This window comes from Thamnophis sirtalis, unplaced genomic scaffold (genome assembly GCF_051295495.1).
Source record: "Thamnophis sirtalis isolate CommonGarterSnake01/CBP01778 unplaced genomic scaffold, rThaSir2_p1.2 scaffold_10, whole genome shotgun sequence".
In the NCBI taxonomy this organism is placed as follows: Eukaryota; Metazoa; Chordata; class Lepidosauria; order Squamata; family Natricidae; genus Thamnophis; species Thamnophis sirtalis.
In genome coordinates, this window is record NW_028261390.1 from 5,436,548 (window position 1) to 5,454,489 (window position 17,942).

Sequence of the window (17,942 nt, forward strand, 5' to 3'; positions counted from 1 at the left end):
GCATATCGCCCCCACAGTCTGGGTCCTCATTTTACCCACCTCGGAAGGATGGAAGGCTGAGTCAACCTTGAGCCGGTGAGATTAGAACCGCTGAACTGCAGATAACAGTCAGCTGAAGTGGCCTGCAGTACTGCACCCTAACCACTGCGCCACCTCGGCTCCATCTTGTCTGTGGCAATGAGGGCCAATAAAGGAAGGCATATGTTGAAATGGCCACCTGACACTCTCCGTTCTGGACGTTATCGTTAACCTGCAACCATTTAGCAGATGTTTGATAAGCACAAGAGGCTCTGCTTTGACCTCTGTTTTACGGCAGGAGCAGCTGGGAAGGTCACGAGCGGTTAAAACAAAACCCCACTCCAGCGTGATGGTCTACAGTGCATCAGTGAACCTTCTGTTACTATTCATGCCAGTTCCACAGGCACCGTTTAACGTGAATCGGTTTCAGAAGCCTTCGGAGAAAATTCTTACAGACCTCCTGGAGAGAGACAGCAGCTCTTCCTGAAGAGCTGAAGAAGCTCCTTGGATGAGAAGCGAGACGCCTTCGAGGAAAATCAAAGGAAGTCCAGTTGAGGCAGGGCATTAAGTGAAACAGGACATAAAGGTGAAACGAGATGTGAAATAAAGCAAGATAGAGAGAAGGAATCATCTTTAAGTCTCGTAGACAAGCGGGAAGGTTAAGTGTCAAGCCTCAAACTCACACCTGCTGCATGTTCAATGAGAGTTCAGTCAACCACAATTACTTTCTTGGAAACTTTGTGACCTCGATGTGCAAGAGAAGAAACAAGATGTTTATCTGTTTCTTGCAGAGCGACAGTAGTTTATAGATTATTTGACCAATTAACGCAGAAACTGTACACTTCCGTGTTTGGCTACTTTTGAGGGACTTATACGAGCGTGATTCTCCATAAGAAGGTTGTTCAGATGTATCGATGTCTGCTCTGGCTGCCTTGCTCTGAACCTTGGTACCAAAATAAAGCTACTTCTTTTGTTCCTGAAGTCTGTGTCCAGAGGTGGGTTCCTACCAGTTCGCACCTATTCGGTAGAACCGGTTGGTCAAATCTACCGAACCGGTTAGAAGAGGTTCCACCAGTGGACCCGGAAAGCAGGCCACAACTACAGAAGAGGTTCCACAATTTTTTGAAACCCACCACTGTTCCTTGGATATGATTATTCTACACTACCATGCTCCTATTTATAAAACCCAGTGCCTCTGGGAAAGGTAAGGATGACTCCTGCGTTTGTGGTGCAATCAGAACATTGCGTGTGTTGAAGTTGTTTTAACGCAAACCAAAGATGCCTTTTAAAAAACAAGTTTACACCATATTCTTATGCATGCCAGTGCTGTGTGTGGGGTAATTTAAGGTGGTTCTGACAAGTGTCGTCGGCATCTTCATATCCGGTCACATGGGTCGTAAGCCACTCCCATCCGGTCACATGGGCGGCAAGCCACTCCCACAAAGGAGGCCACACCCACAGAGTAGGTTCGAACAATTTTTGAAACCCACCACTGTCTGTGTCCCTTAATTTCCTGCAACACAGTTGCCTCCTGAAAAAGGACCTTTGGGAGAACCGTGACCTGGATGGCTGAGAATCTCCACGGATATTTTCTTCCACACCATGGGTGTCAAACTTAATTTCATTGAGGTAACGGGGTTGTGTTTGATCTCGGGGAAGTGGGGGGGGGGGCAGTGGACATTGGGGGTGGGGTTGTCAGCTTGATGTCACTTGTGTCAAGGATGCCTGTGGTGATCCAAGCATTCTGCCGGCGAAAACAGGCTTCCGAGCTCTGGTTTCAGCTGCAACGGCCTCCTGTAACAAGAATGTACACAGCAAACCTACACCAACCAGTTCAGGAACCCATCCCCTGCCCTATATGGCGAATCACAGTGGTTCAGTGGTTAGAGTGCAGTACTGCAGGCTACTTCTGCTAACTGCAGGTGCCTGCAGTTTGGCAGTTCGAATCCCACCAGTCTCAAGGTCGACTCAGCCTCCCATCCTTCCGAGGTGAGTAAAATGAGGAGCCAGATTGTTGGGGGGGGGGGGGAAGAGGCTGACTCTGTTAACCGCTTAGAGAGGGCTGTAAAAGCATTGTGAAGTGGCATATAATAGCAATAGCAGTAGCAGTTAGACTTATATACCGCTTCATAGCCAAGGTGGCGCAGTGGTTAAATGCAGCACTGCAGGCTACTGCTAGATCAGCAGGTCAGCGGTTCAAATCTCACCGGCTCAGGGTTGACTCAGCCTTCCATCCTTCCGAGGTGGGTAAAATGAGGACCCAGATTGTTGGGGGCAATATGCTGACTCTCTGTAAACCGCTTAGAGAGGCCTGAAAGGCCTATGAAGCGGTATATAAGTCTACTGCTATTGCTATTGCTATTGCTATTCATAGGGCTTTCAGCCCTCTCTAAGCGGTTTACAGAGTCAGCATATCGCCCCCACAGTCTGGGTCCTCATTTCACCCACCTCGGAAGGATGGAAGGCTGAGTCAACCTTGAGCCGGTGAGCTTTGAACAGCCGAACTGCAGTCAGCTGAAATAGCCTGCAGTGCTGCACTCTAACCACTGCGCCACGTTGGCTCTAAGTCTAAGTGCTATTGCTATTTTCCTTTCTTCCTTCCTTCCTTCCTTCCTTCCTTCCTTCCTTCCTTCCTTCCTTCCTTCCTTCCTTCCTTCCTCTCTTATTTCCCTTTCTCATTCTCCTTCCTGGTGGTGCAGTGGTTAGAATGCAGTATTGCAGGCTATTTCTGCTACCTGCTGGCTGCTGCAATTTGGCAATTCAAATCTCACCAGCCTCAAGGTTGACTCAGCCTTCCATCCTTCCGAGGTGGGTAAAATGAGGACTCAGATTGTTGGGGGCAAGAGGCTGGCTCTGTAAACCGCTTAGACAGGGCTGTGAAGCATTGTGAAGTGGCATATAAGTCTAAGTGCTTTTGGCCTTCCTTCCTTCCTTCCTTCCTTCCTTCCTTCCTTCCTTCCTTCCTTCCTTCCTTCCCCTCCCCCTTTCTCAATTCCCTTTCTCATTCTCCTTCCTGGTGGCACAGTGGTTTAAACGTGGTATTGCAGGCTAATTCTGCCTACTGCCAGCAGTTCGATCCTGACCGAGGTTGACTCAGCCTTCCATCCTTCCTAGGTCGATAAAACGAGGACCCAGATTGTTGGGGGCAAGAGGCTGACTCTGTAAACCCCTTAGAGAGGGCTGTAAAAGCATTGTGAAGTGGCATATAAGTCTAAGTGCTATTGCTATTTTCCTTCCTTCCTTCCTTCCTTCCTTCCTTATTTCCCTTCCTCATTCTCCTTCCTGGTGGTGCAGTGGTTAGAATGCAGTATTGCAGGCTATTTCTGCTGAATTTGAATTTGGCAGTTCTTATTCTCCTTCCTGGCGGCTGCCTGCAATTTGGCAGTTCAAATCTCACCAGGCTCAAGGTTGACTCAGCCTTCCCTCCTTCCGAGGTGGGTCAAATGAGGACCCAGATTGTTGGGGGCAAGAGGCTGACTCTGTAAACCGCTTAGAGAGGGCTGTAAAAACACTGTAAAGCGGTATATAAGTCTAAGTGCTATTTGCTATTGCTACCCCATTTCTGACAGAGGGCAGTCCAGTCTCTTCTTGAAAGCCTCCAGTGATAAAACCCCCACAACCTCTGAAGGCAACTTCTGTTCCAGAGGTGGGTTGCTCCTGGTTCAGCCTGGTTTGGTGGAACCGGTAAGTGGAATTCAGACCCAGGCCTGACACACCCCTGCACCGCTTGCCTCATCGCCGCCGGGCCGCCACCATTTTGGATTTCCGTGACTGTCCCTGCGCATTTCACTGTCATTTGTTCTGTGCATGTATGAAGAACAATTTACATTGTGCGCACGGTGCACGTCCGGTTTGTGCACAAGTTGTGAACCAGTAGTAAAACCGGCAGCAACCCACCCACGTTCTGTTGCATTGGTTGATTGCCCTCCCTGTCAGAAAGTTCCTCCTTATTTCCAGATTGAATCTCTCCTTGATCAGTTTCCATCTGCTATTCCTTGCCTGGCCTTTGGGTGCTTTGGAAAATAGCTTGACCCCCCCCTCCCTCCTCTCTGTGGCAGCCTCTCAAATATTGGAAGGCTGCTCTCATGTCACCCCCAGTTCACCAAAAAAAGGGCGACCGACAAAAGGGCGCCCAATGAAACCGCGGTGACAAAACCGTGAGTTCTAAACCGCGCTGACGAATGAGCGCTGAAGCGCACCGACAACAGTGCGCCAACAGAAGCGCGCTCTAAACCTAACCCTAACCCTAAACCAAACCAAACCCTAACCCTAAACCAAACCCTAACCCTAACCCTAACCCTAACCCTAACCCTAACCCTAACCCTAACCCTAAACCCAACCCTGAACCTAACCCTGAACCTAACCCTGAACCTAACCCTAAACCTAACCCTAAACCTAACCCTAAACCTAAACCTAACCCTAACCTGAACCCGAACCCTAAACCTAACCCGAAACCTAACCCGAACCCGAACCCTAAACCTAACCCTAACCCTAAACCTAAACCTAACCTGAACCCGAACCCTAAACCTAACCCTAAACCTAAACCTAAACCTAACCCTAAACCTAACCCTAACCCTAACCTGAACCTGAACCTGAACCCGAACCCTAAACCTAACCCTAAACCTAACCCTAACCCTAAACCTAACCCTAACCCTAAACCTAAACCTGACCCTCACCCTAACCCTTACCTTAACTTAAATCGCACTTCTGTCGGCGCGCTGTTGTCGGTGCGTTGATGACGTTGTGGTTTTAGCGTCGCGGTTTTGTCGGCGCGCTTTTGTCGTGCGCGCATTTGTCGGGTCACGGTCCCCCCCCGGTCCTTCTCTTTGTTCAACTAGACGCGCCCAGCTCCTGCAAAAACAATATGGCTACAGTTTAGCCTGCAGGTTAGAGTTTGCCAAACTCCTGGTCTAAAGTCCAAATATGGAAACCTCGGGCATATTCTACCCTGTGCCTGCAAATCTCCCGCAGAAGCATATTTGAAGGGATGCCACAGGGCACCAAAGGGAAAAAGGAACAGTTGGCTAACCAAGAGAATCAAAGCCAGTTGGAAGCGTAGGAAGCTAATCATTTATTTTCTACCTTTCCCCTGGTCGCTGTGGATGGCTTTCCTTTCCTCTCCCCCCCCCCGTCCCCCACAGCTGCTGTCGTGCTATTCAAGGTGCCTATTTGACCACGAATATTCTCTCTATACGTTTTTAGGGGCGGCCTCCTGCGGTCCAAATTATTTCGCCTTATTTTCTTCTTTTGACTACTTGACTAATGCGCCGGCGGAGAGAAACGGTTGGGCTTCCATCTGGGCGTAATCAGGCCTTGATTTGAGAGGCAGGCAGAAGAAAAAGTTACACGGGGCAGTGTGTGTGTGTGTGTGTGTGTGTGTGTGTGTGTGTGTGTGTGTGTGATAATTGTGCTGCTGTCCTCACTTGGAGGTAATGATTTGCCTCCATTAGTTTCCTTCCTGGCATTTTTTTCCTGTGAATTCCTTCCAACAAACAGTTGCTTTGTCTGGGTTTGTCTCCAAACGCACCCATCAAATGGACCAAATTGTTGTGAAAACAGCAGGCGGGCAAATCGTGTGCGTGTGTGTGTGTGTGTGTTCCTTTACAATTCAGCTTTCTTTCCTGAGTTGTTCAAAAGATAGCACACTTCAAACATAAAGGGATGTGGAGAAAGGAGGCAAGCTGAGACGATTAACGTGGACAAACGGGGAGTTATAGATTCGGGGAGCACCTGGAAAGCTACAGGATTGCCTTCTTCCAGCATCTTCACACCACAAATTTTTTTTTTTAAAAAAAACAAGATAAGAATAGAGTAGAGTAGAGTAGACTAGAGTAGAGTAGAGTTGGAAGGGACCTTGGAGGTCTTCTAGTCCAACCCCCTGCCTAGGCAGGAAACCCTGTACTGTTTCAGACAGACATTTATCCAACATCTTCTTAAAGACTTCCAGTGTTGGGGCATTCACAACATCTGGAGGCAAGTTGTTCCACTAATTAATTGTTCTAACTGTCAGGAAATTTCTCCTCAATTCTAAGTTGCTTCTCTCCTTGATTAGTTTCCACCCATTGCTTCTTGCCTTGCCTTGGAGAATGCTTTGGAGAATAGCTGGACTCCCTCTTCTTTATGGAAGCCCCTGAGATATTGGAAGACTGCTATCATGTCTTCCCTAGTCCTTCTTTTCATTAAACTAGACATACCCAGTTCCTGCAACCATTTTGGGAGACATGATAGCAGTCTTCCAATATCTGAGGGGCTGCCACAAAGAAGAGGGAGTCAAATGTGAAGGGTTAATACCACTTTATGAGGCCTTGGTAAGGCCACACTTGGAATCCTGCATTCAGTTTTGGTCGCCACGATGTAGAAAAGATGTGGAGACTCTAGAAAGAGTTCAGAGAAGAGCAACAAAGAGGATTAGGAGACTGGAGACTAAAACATATGAAGAACGGTTGCAGGAACTGGGTAGGTCTAGTTTGATGAAAAGAAAGACTAGGGGTGATACGATAGCAGTCTTCCAATATCTCAGGGGCTCCCCAAAGAAGAGGGAGTCAAGCTATTCTCCAAAGGGCAGAACAAGAAGCAATGGTTGGAAACTAATCAAAGAAAGAAGCAACTTAGAACTAAGGAGAAATTTCCTGTCAGTGAGAACACTTAATTAGTGGAACAACTTGCCTCCAGAAGTTGTGAATGCTCCAACACTGGAAGTATTTGAGAAGAGATTGGACAACCATTTGTCTGAAAATATATAAAGAACGGTTGCAACAGTCATAAATATGAGTCCGCGGCCAAGTGTCTGAATTTTGATCAGGTGACCTGGGGATACCGCAACAGTCGCAAGTGTGAAAAGCGGTCATAAATAACTTTTTAGTGCCGTTGTAAGTTCGAACGGTCACTAAACAAGTGTCGGGGTACCAAATAGCGTCCAAAAGTAAATCAGAGTCCAAGGCAAAGTGTTCCTCAAAGTTCCAATTGATGAAGAGAGCCATGTTGGCACATCTGGGAAAACCCGAATCTGAAGGCTTCCTGGTTTTCCCCACCCAGTTGAAAGTTCAAGATCTTGCCCCCACAACCCCAAGCCCATCCCATGGTCCAATCTTCCACTGCCCTGCTGGCAGTTCCACCCATCCAATTCCGGTCAGGTGCAGAGGAGCAGAGATAAAGGATGACCTTGGCTTTCTAGAAAGAATGTTGTTATGGCTACATATTATCTAACTCTGTACAATCCCCCCCCTCCCATTTTCCCACAATAGAAAATGCATAGTAGAATAATAGATAGTGTGGCAGGCCTGAGATCCAAAAGAAAAGATGGCGGCAAACCTGACAACAAGACGTTGTAAGTCGAAAACTACCTGTATTTGCAACCCCCCCTCCTTGTGTAGTTTCTGCGCAGCCTGTAAAAGCCTGAATCGCACTGATGAAGCCGCCACTGTGGTTCAATACCCCGGATTCTCTGGAGGTCCCGCGATGACACAAGCATAGAAGCGGCAGGATAAACATGTAATTAAGGAAGATCTATGGCGATATCATATTTTGATCTTTCTTTCGCGCTTTGTAATTAACTCTGTTAACTTGACCCCAGAGAGAAGCAGACAAGCAGCTGAACTGTTTGGGACTCCAAAGCCAATTATCCAGCAACCTGTTTTCCACCGCGAAGAGACAATCCAGGGAGCTGCAGAGAAAGTGTAGGAAGTTAGCAACCACACCCCTCTCCTAGAAAAAAAATGAAATATCCCGGGAAATGTTGAAAAGGCAGAATATTATATTTTCCCTTGATCGGAAATGGAGAAACATGCTTTTAGGCAGGAAGCAGACTCACTCTTAACACACACACCCACCTTTGTCAATGGGCCATTAAAAGGCCTGTGCCAGTCTATTCTACATAACAAAGATCTCCCCCTCAGCTCTTCAGATCTCTCTTTCTCTCTCTATCTCTATCTCTCTCTATTTCTCTCTCTCTCTCTCTCTCTCTCTCTCTCTCTCTCTCCCTCCCTCCCTCCCTCCCTCTCTCTCTCCATGTGCTCAATTGCCCAGGACCTCAAACCATGTGGAGTCCTGTCCACCATTAAACCACCTTTCCAAACAGTTTCCATGTTTCCAGTGTCTTTCTCCCCACTTGGAACTATAGCAATAGCAGTTAGACTTATATACCGCTTCGTAGGGCTTTCAGCCCTCTCTAAGCGGTTTACAGAGTCAGCATATCGCCCCCAACAACAATCTGGGTCCTCATTTCACCGACCTGGGAAGGATGGAAGGCTGAGTCAACCTTGAGCCGGTGAGATTTGAACAGCTGAACTGCAGCTGAAGTGGCCTGCAGTACTGCACTCTAACCACTGCGCCACCTCGGCTCTACTGAACCCAGATGGACATTACTTCCATCACTGCTAAGACGAGCAATTAAGTAGCTAGATCTGAAAGCTGTTTGCATGTCGCCAGACTGAATATCGATTCTCCGAAGTGGACAGGTTTTAATTAACCCACATTCGCTTAGTATTAATTTTTTTTCTCTTGCATCTGGTTATCCGAACAGTCCACAAGACGCCTCTGGCATGCTAACAAGCCTAGTTGTTATTTCCCAAACCATCGGAACTAGGTTGCCTTTAAATCTCAGTCACATAATGACTTAGAATCATAAGTGACTTAGAAAGTGGGGAGAAGAGCAACGAGGATGGAGACAAAAACATATGAAGAATGGTTGCAGGATTTGGGTTTGGCTAGTCTAAAGGAAAGAAGGACCGTGGGAGAGATCATAGCAGTCTTCCGATATCTCAGAGGCTGCCACAAAGAAGAGGGAGTGAAGCTATTCACCAAAGCCTCTGAAGGCAGGACAAGAAGCAATGGATGGAAACTAATCAAGGAGAGAAGCAACTTAGAACTGAGGAGAAACTTCCAACAGTGAGGACAATTAACCAGTGGAAGGGTTTGCCATCTGAAGTTGTAGGTGCTCCATCGGTGGAGGCTTTTAAGAAGAGACTGGACAGCCACTTGTTTGAAATAACCTAGGATCTCCTGCTTGACCAGGGGGTTGGACTAGAGGACCTCCAAGGTCCCTTCCAGCATTAGTCTGACTGAATGACAAACAGCTTTGACACAATTACAAGAAGAGGGGGAGGAAGAGGAGGGAGGAGAAGAGGAAGAAGAGGAGGAGGAGGAGGAGAGGAAAAAGAAGAGGATGGGGAGGAGGAGAGGAAGAGAGGTGAGGAGAAGAAGATGATGAAGAAGAAGAAGAGGAGGAGGAGTAAGGGGAGAAGAAGAGGAGGAGGAAGAGGAGGCGGGGGAGAGGAGGAGGAGGGCAAGGGGAAGGATGAGGAAGAGAAGGAGGGGGAGGGGAGGAGGAAGAGGAAGAAGAGGAGAAGAGGAGGGAGGAGGAGAAGAGGAAAAAGAAAAGGGGGAGGGGGAGGAGCAGGAAGAGGGGGAAAGGGAGGAGGAGAAAGGAAGAGAGGTGAGGAGGAGACGATAAAGAGGAAGAAGAAGAGGAAGAGAAGGGGGGGAGGAGGAGGAGGGGAAGGAGGAAGAGGAGGAGAAGGAGGAGAAAGAGAAGGAAGAGAAGAAGGAGGGAGAGGAGAAGAAGATATACTGTTCCCTCACTGAGTGCCAAAACAAATTGAATATTGACTAAATGGGGGAAGAGAGAGACCCTCGCTTGCTATTGTCTTATGATGAACAGCATTTGATCGTGTTCCTCTTGGTGAAGGTCTCTTTCCAAGCAGCATCCTCCGATTCCCTCTGATTATTTGACCAACTGGCGCCATGTCTGGGAGGCCCTTTTCAGAAAGCCAGACTGATCTACTTATACGAGACGGGGCAATGAAATCAGAGCGTCCCGATTTCCTGGGTCATGATGATCGATAATATATCCGGGCTGCAGAAGAAGCCTTCTCCCTTTCCACTAGCTTCCCACTGAAGCTCTTTCTCCTGTTGGCTACAGAAAGCAAAATTAACATTTTAACAGAACTGGGCACAGTCCAGAAATACGGTCTACACGGAATGAAAAGTGATGAAGCCATGGTGTTGGCTGGAAGAGTTGTTTCCCCCCCAAAGTTGATAGAAATCGGAAGAGACTAGAAGGAAGCCACTTAAAAAAACAATCCCCCCCCCAAAAGACATAGGATGAAACAAAAAAAGAAGGAAGGAAACAGTAGATAGAAGAAGGTAAAAACCAGGCACATTTTTTTTGCAATCTGTTTTTTTTATTTTTAAACATTAAAAAAAACAATATAAAAAAAAATAATCTCCTCCATTACATACAGCATGTCGTTTGGTTACAAGGGTTTTTGCATCCATAGTCTCAGTTACATTTACAATCACAGATTTTTCATCTAATATAACTAAACGCCTCACTTTCATTGTACAACGTATATTCAGTTACGATTAATATATTTTTTTCCAATAAACCTAATTCCCTTACATTCTTGATTGCCTGTTTAATAACGATGTACCTTTATAAAATCACAGATCCCAATATGAAAGAGATTTACCAACCATTTATATTTGTAGATCACTGTTTTCAATTATGTATAATTCCACCAATCAACTATCGAGTATGCTTATATTCATTATTGTCCTTGCAGGTAATTTTTTTAAAAAAGTCTCCTTACTCTCTTGCACAGCATTGTGCATTTGAATTAACCTCCGTATTTTTAAAAGTACATGTGGATAAGGTGGATGTAAATGAAACCGTAGACCACCCTATAAAGCCTTAGTAAGGCCACACCTAGAGTAGTGCATCCAGTTTTGGTCACCACACTATAAAAAAAAAGATGTGGAGATTCTAGAAAGAGCGCAGAGAAGAGCAACCAGGATGATTAGGGGACTGGAGGCTAAAACATATGAGGAATGGTTGCAGGAACTGGGCATGGCTAGTCTCGTGAAGAGAAGGACCAGAGGAGAAAGGATAGCAGTCTTCCAATATTTGAGGGGCTGCCCCAGGGAAGAGGGGGTTCAAACTATTTTCCAAAGCACCTGAAGGCCAGACAAGGAATAACAGATGAAAACTGAACAAGGAGAGATTCAACCTGGAAATAAGGAGGAATTTCCTGACAGTGGGAGAGCAATCAACCCATGGAACAGAAGCTGCCTTCAGAAGTTGTGGGAGCTTCATCCCTGGAGGCTTTCAAGAAGAGACTGGACTACCATATGTCAGAAATGGTGTAGGGTCTCCTGTTTGGGTGTGGGGTTGGACTAGATCAGGGGTCTCCAACTTTTTGGACCTCAGGGACCACTAAATTCATAATTTTAAATTCCACGGACCACTAATATGATCTGCCTAATGACCAGCTGGGTGGACGTGGCTAGGTGGTCAGGTGAGTGGGTGGGCATGGTGAACTTGATGTCACTCATGTTGAGGGGCATCTCGGCAGCTTCTACACCCTCCCCTCCCAGTCACTCCTCGCCTGCCCGCCCGGGCTCCTTAGGGCCCCAACACAAAGTTGTTGCTGGAGTTAAGCAGCCACCAGGAGAAAGAGTTGGCAAAACAGCTCAGTTCAAATTGGATCTGACCGAGAAGGAGGCTCAGCAGAAGCACCTCACTGAGGACTAGGAGCATAGGCTTTCCAAGCAGAGGGAAGACCTGCGGGAGTGCAAGGCCAGGTGCCGGCGCCTGGAGGCTCAGCGGGCTGAGATGGTCAGCTAGTTCCAGGCCATGATGCAGTCCCACTGGAACGAGGCCCTTTGAGTCTTCTAACACCAGCGGCCCTTCCCTCCAGCCTTCGCCCAAAGCCCCTCACCAGGAGGCTGAAGCAGACCCCAATTTCTAGCCCCCTTCGACCTGCAGAAAAAGACCCTGAAGGGGGAGACTCTCTGCAGCAACACAAGCGTTCATTGCACGTATCTGTCCCAGGGCCCATAGTTTGAGGACCTCTGATTTAGTGCAATATAAAAAAATGCAAATAATTTTTCTGCAGACCACCAAAATTTTCTCATGGACCACCAGTTGATGACCGCTGGACTAGATGACCCCACAAGGTCCCTTCCAAGTATGTTATTCTGTACTGTAAGAGTATCAAGGTTAAAAACTCCATCTTGGGAAGAAACGGGATGATTGTGGCAGAGGTCAGTTGAATAAAGACTGTATTAAAGAGTATATTTATATTTAACATAGGAATGAGTCAATTGCAGAGGTGGGTTCCTACCAGTTCGCACCTATTTGGTAGAACCGGTTCGTCAAATCTACTGAACCGGTTAGAAGAGGTTCCACCAGTGGACCCGGAAAGCAGGCCACACCTACAGAAGAGGTTCCACAATTTTTTGAAACCCACCACTGGTCCTTGGATATGATTATTCTACACTATCATGCTCATATTTATAAAACTCAGTGCCTCTGTGAAAGGTAAGGATGACTACTGCGTTTGTGGTGCAATCAGAACATTGCGTGTGTTGAAGTTGTTTTAACGCAAACCAAAGATGCCTTTTAAAAAACAAGTTTACATCATATTCTTATGCATGCCAGTGCTGTGTGAGAGGTAATTTAAGGTGGTTCTGACAAGTATCGTCAGCATCTTCATATCTGGTCACATGGGTGGCAAGCCACTCCCATCTGGTCACATGGGCAACAAGCCACTCCCACAAAAGGAGGCCACACCCACAGAGTAGGTTCGAACAATTTTTAAAACCCACCACTGGATTGCGGACACCGAATCGAGAGTCTTTCTGTCCTTGATTCAACCTTGTTCCAAAGATTGGGCCCCACTTTCATTAGCGTCCGTTCCTTCTTTAACTGCCGTGTCAAAAGGCGGCTGTTTTATTGGGGCATAAGAAGACATTCCATTGGGCATCAACAAGACCCTTTTTTTGCTAAGTGGCATTAAGACTTGTAAAGCATCTCTCAAGTAGCTTTATTTCTTTGCTCCTTTTGAGTTAAATGATTACAGCTACTCTTTCTGTATAATCTTTAGTTACGGAGGAGAAGGGCTTGAGCCTGGAGCAAAGCTGGCACTCGGGGAGGAAGAGGTTTCCAAGAGAAGGCAGCAAAAGGCATTCGACGTTGCAGCCCAAATTGTTCCATCTCATTGCCCCCACCTGAACCCCAAATTCTCCGTCCTTTTCCCTTGAGCCCCGAAGCCATCATCTTCCGGGTCTTTTTTATGCAGCCAGGCCTTAGATGTTTATAACATCCTCATTGCTCTTTCTCTCTCTCACCTCCTCCCTCTCCTTCCCACTCCCTCTCTCTCTCCATTCCCTCTCCTTCCTCCCTCTCTCTCCCACTCCCTCTCTCTCCTGTTCCATCTCCTTCCTTCATGCTCCCTCTCTCTCTCCACTCTCTCTCTTTCCTTCCTGCTCCCTCTCTCTCCCACTCCCTCTCTCTCCTGCTCCCTCTCTGTCCCGCTCCCTCTCCTTCCTTCCCATTCCCTCTCTTTCTCTCCCATTCCCTCTCCTTCCTTCCTGCACCCTCTCTCTCCCACTCCCTCTCTCTCCGACATCCTCTCCTTCCTTCCTGCTCCCTCTCTCTCCTGTTCCCTCTCCTTCCTTCATGCTCCCTCTCTCTCTCCACTCCCTCTCTTTCCTTCCTGCTCCCACTCTCTCCCACTCCCTCTCCTTCCTTCCCATTCCCTCTCTCTCTCTCCCATTCCCTCTCCTTCCTTCCTGCACCCTCTCTCTCTCCGACTCCCTCTCCTTCCTTCCTGCTCCCTCTCTCTCCCACTCCCTCTCTCCCACTCCCTCTCCTTCTTTCCCACTCCGTCTTTCTCTCCACTCCCCTCCTTCCTTCCCGCTCCCTCTCTCTCCCGCTCTCTCTCCTTCCTTCCCACTCCCCCCTCTCTCCATTCTCTCTCCTTCCTTCCCACTCCCTCTTTCTCCCGCTCCCTCCTTCCTTCCCTCTCCCTCTCCCTCACTCTCTCCTTCCCCCTCTCCCCTTCTCCCTCTCCGTCTCCTTCCTTCCTGGTTCCCTCTATCTCCCTCCCCCTCTGTGTGTGTGTGTGTGTGTGTGTGTGTGAGAGAGAGAGAGAGAGAGAGAAAGAGAGAGACAGAGACAGACAGACAGACAGAGAGAAAGAGAGAGAGAGACAGAAGGAGAGGGAGAGGGAGAGAGAGCAACAGAGACAGAGACAGAGAGAGAGAAAGACAGACAGAGACAGAGAGACAGAGAGAGACAGACAGACAGAGGGAGAGGGAGAGGGAGCGACAGAGGGAGAGACAGAGACAGAAGGGGGGGGCTACTTCCTCCTATACACATCCGGTTAAATGTTATGCATCTGCTCTAAACATTTCCCATTATCTTTTATGATCCCGTCAGGTGGAAGAAGCAGGGAAGATTCTTCGAGGGACCAAGCCGCGTGCCCTGGCCCCCGTTTCTAACATGAGAAGCGTCTTGGTTCTCCTGGATGGAACCCCCCCCCCAAAAAAACGGTAAAGTTTTGAGATACTAAATCTACCCCTGCTTTATGAAGAATGAGATGGTTGTACCCCTTCCAATGAACCACCTGACAACGCCTCTTTGGGGACATGATTTATAGGAACACACAGCTGCCTTGTTGCAATTGTGTTTGGAATTGCGGCTCCTTGGTGGCCATTTTGTTCTTGTCAAGGCGATGAATTATTATATCGCATTCCCCGCAAAACGATCGCTCAGAGGGACGGCGGTTCGGTAACCTGGCCTGATAAATTAAAAATGAGTACGGTGCATTTCTAAACGCTGGTGGAAACCTCAGAGGGAGACACACCATGTAATGCATGTTCCACGCCTTCCATGCCATGAAGCTGGGGGGTGACTCTAACCATCGAGCTGTGGTGATGCAGTGGTTAGAATGCGGTACTGCAGGCAGACTCTGCCAACTGCTGATCGGCTCAGGGTTGACTCAGCCTTCCATCCTTCCGAGGTGGGTAAAATGAGAAACCGGATTATTGAGGTCAATAGCCTGACTGTAACTGCTCAGAAAGGTCTGTAAAGCACTATTAAGCGGCATATAAGTGCTCTGGCTGTTATTTTGTAGAGTTACTTAGGAGATGTGGTGGCGCAGTGGTTAGAATCCAGTATTGCAGGCTAATTCTGCCAACTGAAAGCAGTGCGATCCTAACCGGTTCAAAGTTGACTCAGCCTTCCATTCTTCCGAGGTGGGTAAAATGAGGACCCAGATTGTTGGGGGAAAGAGGCTTAGAGGGGGCTGTAATAGCCTGCAATATTACATTTGACCCACTGAACCACCAGGAAGGAGATAAGAAAGGAAATTGAGAGAGCAGGGGTGTGGAAAAAGGAAGGAAGGAACAAAGGAAAGAAGGAAGGAAGGAAGGAGGGAGGGAGGGAGGGAGGGAGGGAAGGAAGGAAAGAAGGTAGGAAGGAAAATAATACTTAGACGTATATACCATTTCACAGTGTTTTAAGGCCCTCTCTAAGTGGTTTACAGAGTCAGCCTCTTGCCCCCAACAATCTGGGTCCTCATTTTACTGACCTTGGAGGGATGGAAGGCTGAGACAACCTTGGTCAGGATCGAACTGATGGCAGTGGGCAGAATTAGCCTGCAATATTACATTTGACCCACTGAACCACCAGGAAGGAGATAGGAAAGGAAATTGAGAGAGCAGGGGTGTGGAAAAAGGAAGGAAGGAAAGAAGGAAGGAAGGAAGGAAGGAAGGAAGGAAGGAAGGAGGGAAGGAAGGAAGGAAAGAAGGTAGGAAGGAAAATAATACTTAGACGTATATACCATTTCACAGTGTTTTAAGGCCCTCTCTAAGTGGTTTACAGAGTCAGCCTCTTGCCCCCAACAATCTGGGTCCTCATTTTACTGACCTCGGAGGGATGGAAGGCTGAGTCAACCTTGGTCAGGATCGAACTGATGGCAGTGGGCAGAATTAGCCTGCAATATTACATTTGACCCACTGAACCACCAGGAAGGAGATCGGAAAGGAAATTGAGAGAGCAGGGGTGTGGAAAAAGGAAGGAAGGAACGAAGGAAGGAAGGAAGGAAGGAGGGAGGGAGGGAGGGAGGGAAGGAAGGAAAGAAGGAAAATAATACTTAGACATATATACCACTTCACAATGCTTTAAGGCCCTCTCTAAGTGGTTTACAGAGTCAGCCTCTTGCCCCCCCAACAATCTGGGTCGCTCGGCAACAGAACTTTTGAGCTCCATTGTGGACGTAAGTCAAGGACCATTTGTTTCTTTGGCCTACCTCTCGGGAAGCGAGATTTAAACCCTTGTTTTTCTTGGGCACCTGACTTGTGCGACATTCTCAAGCCATCCTCCAAGGCTTAGCGGCTGATGTGGAAGCTTTCGTTTTCCTAACGATGAACCGGAGTTGCTCTCAGAAGTAAATCTGGCACTTCAGCGGCAGGTTTTGCTATCGTCCCCCTCCCTCCCTTTCAAATAACTGATGGAGTATCTCCTCTTTTGAAGTCAGCCCTGAAATATGGATTTCTCCTGTCCATCCCCACTCCTCACCTGGCTGCCTCAGTCATTAAGCTGCCCTAAAGATCTGTTAGCGGGGTCTGACTGCCAGTCATATATCATAACTTAAGGTGAGCTGTGATCAGGCATCAATTGATTGAAGGAGTTGCGTCTTCAGAACTCAGGCCAACTTGCCTGTGGTTGGTGACAGGAGGGGGAAAATAAACACCCAGTAAGAACCCCTAATTTAAATATCTTAGACTTTAACTGTTAAAGAAAATCAATGTCTTCTTTTTTCTTTCTCTTTCTTTCTCCCTGTTTTTCCTTCCTACCTTCCTTTCTTTCTCCCTCCCTCCCTTTCTCTTAGAAAAACCTCAAGTCTCTTCCAACTGGTATACTTTCTCTTTTTCTTTCTCTCTTTCCTTTCTTTTATTTCTTTCTCCTTCCTTCTTTTCCCCCCTCCTTCCTCTTTCTGTTTTTCTCTCCTACTACATTTCCTTCCTTCCTTCTTTTTCCCCTTCATTCCTCTTTCTTAGAAAGACCTCCAGTCCCTTCCAACTCTGTTACTGTTATTCTCTTTCTTTCTTTCTTTTTCTTCATCCTTTCTTCCCCTCCTTCCCCTTTCTGTGTTTCTCCCTCACTATATTTCCTTCCTTCCTTCCTCCCTCCCTCCCTTTCTTTTTTCTTTCTTTTTCTTCTTCCTTCCTTCCCCTTCTTCCCCTTTCTGTCTTTTTCCCACACTATATTTCCTTCCTTCCTCCCTCCCTCCCTTTTTCTTTTTTCTTTCTTTTTTTCTTTCTTTTTCTTCATCCTTTCTTCCCCTCCTTCCCCTTTCTGTCTTTCTCCCACACTATATTTCCTTCCTTCCCCCCTCCCTCCGCCCCTCTTCCTTTCTTTCTTTCTTTTCTTTCTTTCTTTCTTTCTTTTTCTTCTTCCTTCCTTTCTTCCTTCCCCTCCTTCCCCTTTCTGTCTTTCTCCCACACTATATTTCCTTCCTTCCTCCCTCTCTCCCTCAGTCCCTCTTTTTTCTTTCTTTCTTTCTTTCTTTCTTTCTTTCTTTCTTTCTTTCTCTTTCTTCTTGGAAAAAAAGCAGTGCATTGTAATAACCAGTAAACGAAGAGAAAATAATAAGGCAGTCTTGATTCCATAGGGAATCCATTCTTTTGATTCAGATGTCTTGTTTCATAATGTAGCAGCATGCCGGTTACTTGGGGACGAAGAAAATAGCTTTGATTGCTAAACATGCACATAGATTTGAGACCCAAGGGGATGTAGCAATCAGTTGTGCATCCTCTTCCCTATTTTTTCACACCCCACCCCCACCCTCCGAGCAAAGAGATTTGCTGTTCTATAGGCAATTTTCTTGGCAAGATTCAGAAAATAGCACCTAGACTTATAGGCCACCCCATAGCTTTACAGCACTCTATGGGTAGGTTTACAATGCCAGCCTCTTGCTGACATTGTCAACTGTGCATGCGCAGCAACGCCCTCTTGGCGAACTGGTAGTAAACTGTTTAGGAACCCACCACTGCCAGGCTCCTAAAAAGATTATGTTGGTTCCATGGATCTCAAAATTAAATAAGTTCAGAATTATTACGGATTTTTTTCCCCCCAA